Source organism: Protopterus annectens, chromosome 5.part0 (genome assembly GCF_019279795.1).
Source record: "Protopterus annectens isolate FY-2018-M chromosome 5.part0, PAN1.0, whole genome shotgun sequence".
NCBI classification, from domain to species: domain Eukaryota; kingdom Metazoa; phylum Chordata; order Ceratodontiformes; family Protopteridae; genus Protopterus; species Protopterus annectens.
The window spans coordinates 886,513,652-886,521,419 of record NC_056735.1 but is presented as its reverse complement, the minus strand read 5'-3'; the positions used below and the strand labels follow the sequence as shown (position 1 = coordinate 886,521,419).

The window sequence follows — 7,768 nt, the reverse complement described above, 5'->3', positions numbered from 1 at the left end:
TGTACTCTTTGTGGAGTGACTTGAGTGCATGCGTTATGTGGCGGATCCTGGCACCCGACAGGCAGCTGACTGTAATTTTCCTCCTTGTTCAACCTGGTGAGAGGGACATCAGTGTGCGGGACTATAGAGTCACCTATGACTAAAGTGTTGGGTACATTGTCTTGCCTTAGGGGCTGTTGCTGGGTGGCACACACTGGTGTTGCGAACTATGTGACACTTTGGTTGTGACTGGTGTCTGTTTGCGTTTCAGCTTCAGTGGTCCTTGTTGCTTGGGCAGGTTACAGTTAAGGGCCTCCGCATATGTGGATTTAGTGTTGCTATATGTGGGTGTTGGTGGTGCGGGTTTAGAAGGGCTGTGTGTTGCTTGAGGTGTAGTGTGGGTGTTAACCTTCTCCTCTTGACTGTCTAGCGCAGTCTTGGGTGGAGAGAGCTTTGCTTCCATTTTGGCTATGTAAGTGCATCTCTCACAGGTTGCAGTGTTGAGTGGTAGGAGGGGAGGGTTGTCTGTGTACACGATTGCCCCAGTATGCCCAGATTCACCAGGTGGACAGGAGAAATCACCGGAAGCTGACCCTTGGACATGCCTGGTTTGGTGCTTTTTTATGTATTTGTTTGTGTAAAGTACAGGAGCTGTTTTCCCTTACCCTAGCAAGGTACTTTGCAATTATAGGCTGTTTAGTGCCTACTATTAATTTCTCCTTATTAACAAGGAGGGCTGAGTGCTTGTATCAGTTTAAGGCCTCCTAGTGCTTTCCAGCAGGTATTAGAGAAAGTGCTAGTCACAGGGATGCTTAAAGGTAAGACGAAAAACAAATGCACACTGCAGTGTGCACTAGAGAAGTTAGATGTGAAAGTAGGTAACTTGAGTTTTACCTGTTTAAAAAGTGAAGGTTTAGTGGAGAGTTACTATTTTTAAAACAGCAGGATGGATTGAAAGGGGTGGTCACTTTTGTATTCTGGTACTATGGAATACAGCAGGATGGCCAATAAATGTGAATAGCTGAAGGGGAGGGATTTCAAAAATGCTGATTTTGTGATTACTCACACAAGCCAGTGAAAGTAAGAGAGGAAATGAGGTATGTGGTCAGATTAACATAAGAGGCAGGCAGCTAGAAAGACAGTGGCAATTAGCAAGACAGCAACTGTGACTGGGTGGGAGGGCGGGGGGGGGAAAAAAATCTGCCTGACTCAGAAGACAGAGAGAGAGAGAGCTGTGGTCTCTTTTGAAGTTTTAATATGCTGTTAAAGCAGAATGCAAGTAAAGCAGAAGGTAAAGAAAAGAAAGCACAGTATTGAAAATATGGAAAGGCAATAAAGTGATAGAAAATGCAAAACATAAAAGCAAAGTAAGCTTTCCTTGCCAGCAAAGTGCAGCAGAGTGCGGATGAGCCTTTGTGGTAAAGCTGTGAAATGTTTTATTTCAGCCCTGAAATGGAATAGTTAGAAAGACAGAAAGGAAGAGCAAGAAAGAAGAGCACGAAGAAAAAGAAGGAAGGAGGATAAAAATGCATGCACAGCCTTGTGCAAAGGGCAGAGACAGAAATGCATCGCTGGAGGAAAAGGTAAGGGGTGGTAAAAAAAGATAAAAAAAAACCCCAGGCACACTAGAAGAAAAGAAAGCCAATATTTCATTAACGTAAACTGAGGGAAGTCTTGTGAGCATGATCCCCACTACCATAAATTATGCAGTTGAGTTTCCCACATTTGGGAAATCACAGGGGTCAACCAACGAAGTGTGCAATGGAAGAGCCTCGCCCTGGGGAAACCACCTTCTTGATCGTGGTATTCCCCCTGCCAGGTAAGTATGCTTTTGCTGCCGGAGAATGAGCAGGTCCAGTGGTGTAAGCGTCATTACCTGGGCGGTGAGTTGTTTTTGCAATGGTGTATGAGGACAGTGACAAACCTGGGGTTGAACGCAAACCGTGGCTCTGTACCTTTACTGGAGCAGCAAGAAATTCCTGAGGAAAGTTCGGCATCTGCAGTGATATCCCATAGTGCTTTGTCCATGAAAATTTGCATTAGGTTTTGACTCGTCTCCTTTGCACTGAGCGAGAGCGAGCGGTGTTTTAATGGGAAGAGCTTTTGAGTAGAGTGATGTAATTCTACGTAAGCTACAAAGAGCTACAATCTCTTCCTGCGTGTTTAAAAACAACGGGTGAAAAAGCTGCTTTGCTCGTCGTGGAATGCTTGAGCAGCTAGCATGCTTTGCTCAGCAGCTCTAACCAGACACACAGGCAGCAGCTGAACACAAAGGAGGCCCTCTAAGCTGTTGAAAGTGTACCTCCGGTTGCCGTAATGACAATCCGATACCCCAAATGAAGCGTGACTGGCCAGACAGAGCCTGCGTCGCCTGTGAAAAAAAAAAAAGGAAAGGTGAGACTGTTCCCACAGCTTACCTTGACTTGGCCAAGCCTTCTGATACAATACCCCACTCAGCCATTAGAGAAGCTCACTAATTTAGGCATAAACCTTTTTATCGCCCGCTGGATAGCCAACTGTCTCACCGATAGGACCCAGGAGGTCAAATTTGGTGGGGCCACCTCCACCAGAAGGCCAGTCAACAGCAGAGTCCTCCAGGGCTCAGCACTGGGCCCGCTCCTTTTTGGCATCTGTTTCTCTGAAACTAAGCAAAAGCTGAGGGTTAATGGCTGACTAAGTTTGCAGATAATTGCAAGCTGGGGGTTATGATCAACCCCCCTGCAGACCTAGCATTCTTCAAGAAGGTCTATCTCTGACTAAGAAATGGTGCCAGAGCCATGGTCTTAAACTCAATGCTAAGAAACACATAACTGTACCCTTTGGGAAATCAACCATCTCGGCTAATTACCATGTTGATAATACACCCCTCAGAGTCGACTCAGTGGTCAGGGATCTGGGTATGCACATAGACAGTAGCCTTACCTTCGACCCCCAGGTGGCCACGGTGGTGAGAAATCCTCTTACATTGCGGAGTTTACAAGGGCATGTCATCTAGGTCCAAAGAGGTCATTATCCAACTGCACTGCACCCCTATCAGACCAGTCACAGAATATAGTGCTACCTTTGGTATGTACCTGAGCAGCCAAATGCAGCAACTAAAGAGAGCACAAAGGTCCTTTACAAAAAGAAGTCAAGGCGTAACATTCCTGCCTTATGCGGAGCACCGTAAATCCCATGCCATCTACTCAGTCTCCTACAGATTGCTGAGGGGTGATCTCCACCTGGCTTACAAGGCATCAGTAAAGCACACTGATGAATGTCCTACATATTAGCAAGTCAAAAAGTACCACAGATACAAGATCCGAAGATGGCAAGGCAATGCAAGGCAAGCTGAAAAGAATGGAGAAACCACCTTCCTGACTGTGGTTATCTGCCTGCAAAGGGAAATATGCCTTTTGTAAGCGGAGGGAGTGGCGGTTAAGAAAAATGTAAAATGCAATGGTTTTCACACGAGTACATATTAACTGCATGGGAGGGATGAAGGAAAGAATGATGATGTGAAAGTTCATAGGTTGGTACTAGGCTATCAGCCCTAGGGCCTATACAAGCCTGGCCATAACAATTCCCTGGCTATTTCTTCCCACACTATTTACTTCCCTGGACCCCTGTCTAGCAGGGCGACTGATGTGATCCCTGGGGTGAATTTCCTTTCTCCCATCCAGTCGTCAAGGTTCCTTTTGAAGAGGGCCAAAGAGGCACTCTGCTTGACATGTATGGGCAATCTATTCCAGAGTCTGGGGAGTCTCTGGGTCAGGAACCTATCCCTCGATCAAATTTTGTTTATTGTGATGACAAGGTTTAGATCCCTGGAGCGTGTGGCTCTGAGGGATTGGGATTTCTTTAAGTGTAGCATGTCCAACAGCTCTGGGTTTGACATGGCCTTGTATGTTAAGCAGAGATCGCCTCTGAGTAGACGATATGCGACAGAGTATAGCTGGAGTTTTTTTAAGGCGGTCAGCGTAGGGCATCTGCTTTAGGCCTGTGATTCTTTTAGTGAGGTATTTCTGCGGCCTTTCCAGTTGTTGCAGATGTCTTGAGAGGTACATACCAAATGGGGCGTTGTATTCTATAATGGGTCTAATGAGTGATGAGTACAGTGGGACAGTGACCTCCTTTTTTCTGGATGAAAAGCCCTTAGTGATGAGGTGTGCCACATAGAAGGATTTCCTGACTGTTGTAGCGATGTGGTTATCGAAGGTGAGACCACTGTCCACCTGTGTCCCTAAGTCTCTTATCACACTTTTGCTGATTAGTGTGCTGCCACCTATATGGTAATTCACGGATACGTGTTGTTTCCCAAAGGGGATAACTATACATTTCTTGGCACTGAGCTTGAGCCCATGGCTCTGGCACCAAGCATCTGTTTCTGTAAGGCCCTTTCGTAGAGTATCCACATCATTTGGGGATTCAATAATGGCTCCCAGTTTGCAGTCATCTGCGAACTTTGTTAGCCAGAGTCCCTTAGTGTTGGCCTGTACTTCACAGAAGTAGATGCCAAACAAGAGCGGTCCCAGGACTGGACCCTGAGGTACTCCACTTGTCACTTGTCTGGAGCTGGATTTGGAGTTGGCTACTTTTACAGTGTGAGTTCTATCAGTAAGCCAGTTAGCAACCCATTGGGTGGCGTGGGGATTAATGCCCAGCATAGTAAGTTTGTCTATGATTCCAGAGTGGGGGATGGTGTCAAAGGCCTTGGCAAGGTCTAGATAGGCTGTGTGTACCACCTTACCCTTGTCCATGGCTCTGGAGACTGATTCGAAGAAGTCAATCAGGTTCAGGAGACAAGATCGGCCCTTCACGAACCCAAACTGGGTGGGGTCCAGTGTTTGAAGGTCGCCGATGTCTTCGTTTTTAAGTTCCATGATAATACGCTCTGTGGCCTTGCAGATAAGGCTTGTCAGATTGATGGGATGGTAGTTTCCGGGATCCAAGGTGGATCCCCCCTTGTGGAATGGGATAACTGTAGCTCTGTGCCACTCAGTGGGCACAAAACCCGAGGCTATGATTAAACATGACACTTAGGTGAGGTGCCAGTTCATATTGTAGTTCATGTAGTACACAGCCCAGGATGTCATCTGGTCCCATGGATGCTGTATTCTTAGCTTTGGAGAGTGCGTTTTTTACCTGTGTGGCCATTATTAGCGGAATCTGGCAATCTTCGGGTATTGAGATGGGCCATTTAGGGGGTGAGAGGGGGGGTGAAGTTGGCACTGAATCGATCTGCCAGGATATTGGCAATATCCTTGGGATCAGTATATTTAATGCCATTCTGTTTTAGCTCAGAGCAGATCTGAGCATCGCCATTTAGATTCTTGACATAGTTATAGAATGCCTTCTGGTTGTCTTTGGAATCTTTGGCAATTTTATATTCGTAACTAGCTTTGGAGGATTTTATGAGGGATCTCAGTTTCTTACTGAGGCTGGTAAGGGAGATTTTTGCAGCCTGGGATTTTCCTCTTTCCTGCAACAGTTTCTTCCTTTTGTTGCAAAGTATTTTTTATGGCAGGGGACCACCAGATTGGCTTCCTTTTTTTTGGATGAGAGCATCTTGGTTCTATTTGGGATGGCACGATTCATGCATGAGTGGATGTGCTCGTACAGTGCCTTAGTGTAGGATTCAGCAGTTGAACTTTCAGCTCCCGTCTGCATGGGTGTTGTGAAGATTGTCACTTCTGACTTGAGTAGCACGAAGTTGGCTTTGGAGAAGTTTTTTTATGGAGGTTTCCTTACTGGGGGTGGGGGTGGGATGTGGATGTTAAGGGTGATTAGCTTATGGTCAGACCTGACTAACGAGGGGGTGACCATAGGTGTGGAGCATCGATTTCCCATGTTGGTAATGACCAGGTCTGGGATATTGGAGCCCCTGGTGGGACTATGGATTAGTTGATCCAGGGCGTTGGAATTTATGAATTCCAAGAACCGTTGGGCAAAGGTTTTGGTACATGAGTAGTTTTCCCAGTTAATGGCAGGGTAGTTAAAATCACCCAGTATTAGGGTGTTTGGTTCTATCTTAATATTTTCCAGTATGTTTAGAAAGGCGTCGCGAGAATCTTGGGGTATGGTGGGGTATCTGTAGCAAGCTACAATTTGGATTGCAGTCTTACCTAGTGTTAGTTGCACCTGGAGAATTTCAGGCGCATTGTGTTGGGCGTCTAGCCTGGCGGTGTGAATATCCTTGGTGAATATTGACACTCCTCCACCTTTAGTGTTTCCGTCCTGGTTTGGTGGCCGAAAAGTGTGGTAAGAGTTGTAGCCTGGTATTGCAGGGGTGCTCTCTGGAGCCTTGAACCAGGCCTCAGTTACCGCACAGATATCGATGTTCTCCATTTTTAGGAGTGCCTCGAGAGAGTGCATTTTGAGGTTTAGACTTCTAGCATTGAGTAGCATTACCTTCAGATTTTGCATGCTTGTACCTGTTACGGTGGTGGTTTTGTCCTTTGAACTTTGCCTAAAGAAGGCACTGTAGGGGTGGCAAGAGCCTTAGCCAGTAACCTGAATCCCAGGGGTGACAGGTGCAGACCACCTCTGGCAAAGCATCGTGGTCTGTCAATCGTGTCGTCCCAGGCAGACAGATACTGGATCCCCTTTGAATGACACCAGAAGCTTAGCCGATTGTTGAAGTCAATCATTTTGTCCTTATATCGTGGTATCATTCAGGGCTAGGGTCATACCTGCCTGGGCCACGTGATCCGAGAGCTCTTCCATGTCTCTTTTCATGGAGTCCGGGGAGGTATGCCTCAAGTCATTCACTCCGACATGGACAATGACAGAGTCATATCTGTACTCTTTGTGGAGTGACTTGAGTGCATGCGTTATGTGGCGGATCCTGGCACCCGACAGGCAGCTGACTGTAATTTTCCTCCTTGTTCAACCTGGTGAGAGGGACATCAGTGTGCCGGACTATAGAGTCACCTATGACTAAAGTGTTGGGTACATTGTCTTGCCTTAGGGGCTGTTGCTGGGTGGCACACACTGGTGTTGCGAACTATGTGACACTTTGGTTGTGACTGGTGTCTGTTTGCGTTTCAGCTTCAGTGGTCCTTGTTGCTTGGGCAGGTTACAGTTAAGGGCCTCCGCATATGTGGATTTAGTGTTGCTATATGTGGGTGTTGGTGGTGCGGGTTTAGAAGGGCTGTGTGTTGCTTGAGGTGTAGTGTGGGTGTTAACCTTCTCCTCTTGACTGTCTAGCGCAGTCTTGGGTGGAAGAGCTTTGCTTCCATTTTGGCTATGTAAGTGCATCTCTCACAGGTTGCAGTGTTGGGTGGTAGGAGGGGAGGGTTGTCTGTGTACACGATTGCCCCAGTATGCCCAGATTCACCAGGTGGACAGGAGAAATCACCGGAAGCTGACCCTTGGACATGCCTGGTTTGGTGCTTTTTTATGTATTTGTTTGTGTAAAGTACAGGAGCTGTTTTCCCTTACCCTAGCAAGGTACTTTGCAATTATAGGCTGTTTAGTGCCTACTATTAATTTCTCCTTATTAACAAGGAGGGCTGAGTGCTTGTATCAGTTTAAGGCCTCCTAGTGCTTTCCAGCAGGTATTAGAGAAAGTGCTAGTCACAGGGATGCTTAAAGGTAAGACGAAAAACAAATGCACACTGCAGTGTGCACTAGAGAAGTTAGATGTGAAAGTAGGTAACTTGAGTTTTACCTGTTTAAAAAGTGAAGGTTTAGTGGAGAGTTACTATTTTTAAAACAGCAGGATGGATTGAAAGGGGTGGTCACTTTTGTATTCTGGTACTATGGAATACAGCAGGATGGCCAATAAATGTGAATAGCTGAAGGGAGG

At 46.5% G+C, this 7,768-nt stretch overlaps 1 non-coding gene across 1 annotated transcript; it reads right to left on the bottom strand.

The window, feature by feature from the left end:
- Positions 1 to 1,644: 1,644 nt before the first annotated feature.
- Positions 1,645 to 1,806, bottom strand: LOC122802957. Its single transcript, XR_006365029.1, has one exon. It is a non-coding gene; the product is annotated as a U1 spliceosomal RNA (small nuclear RNA).
- Between the last annotated feature and the right edge of the window lie 5,962 nt (positions 1,807 to 7,768).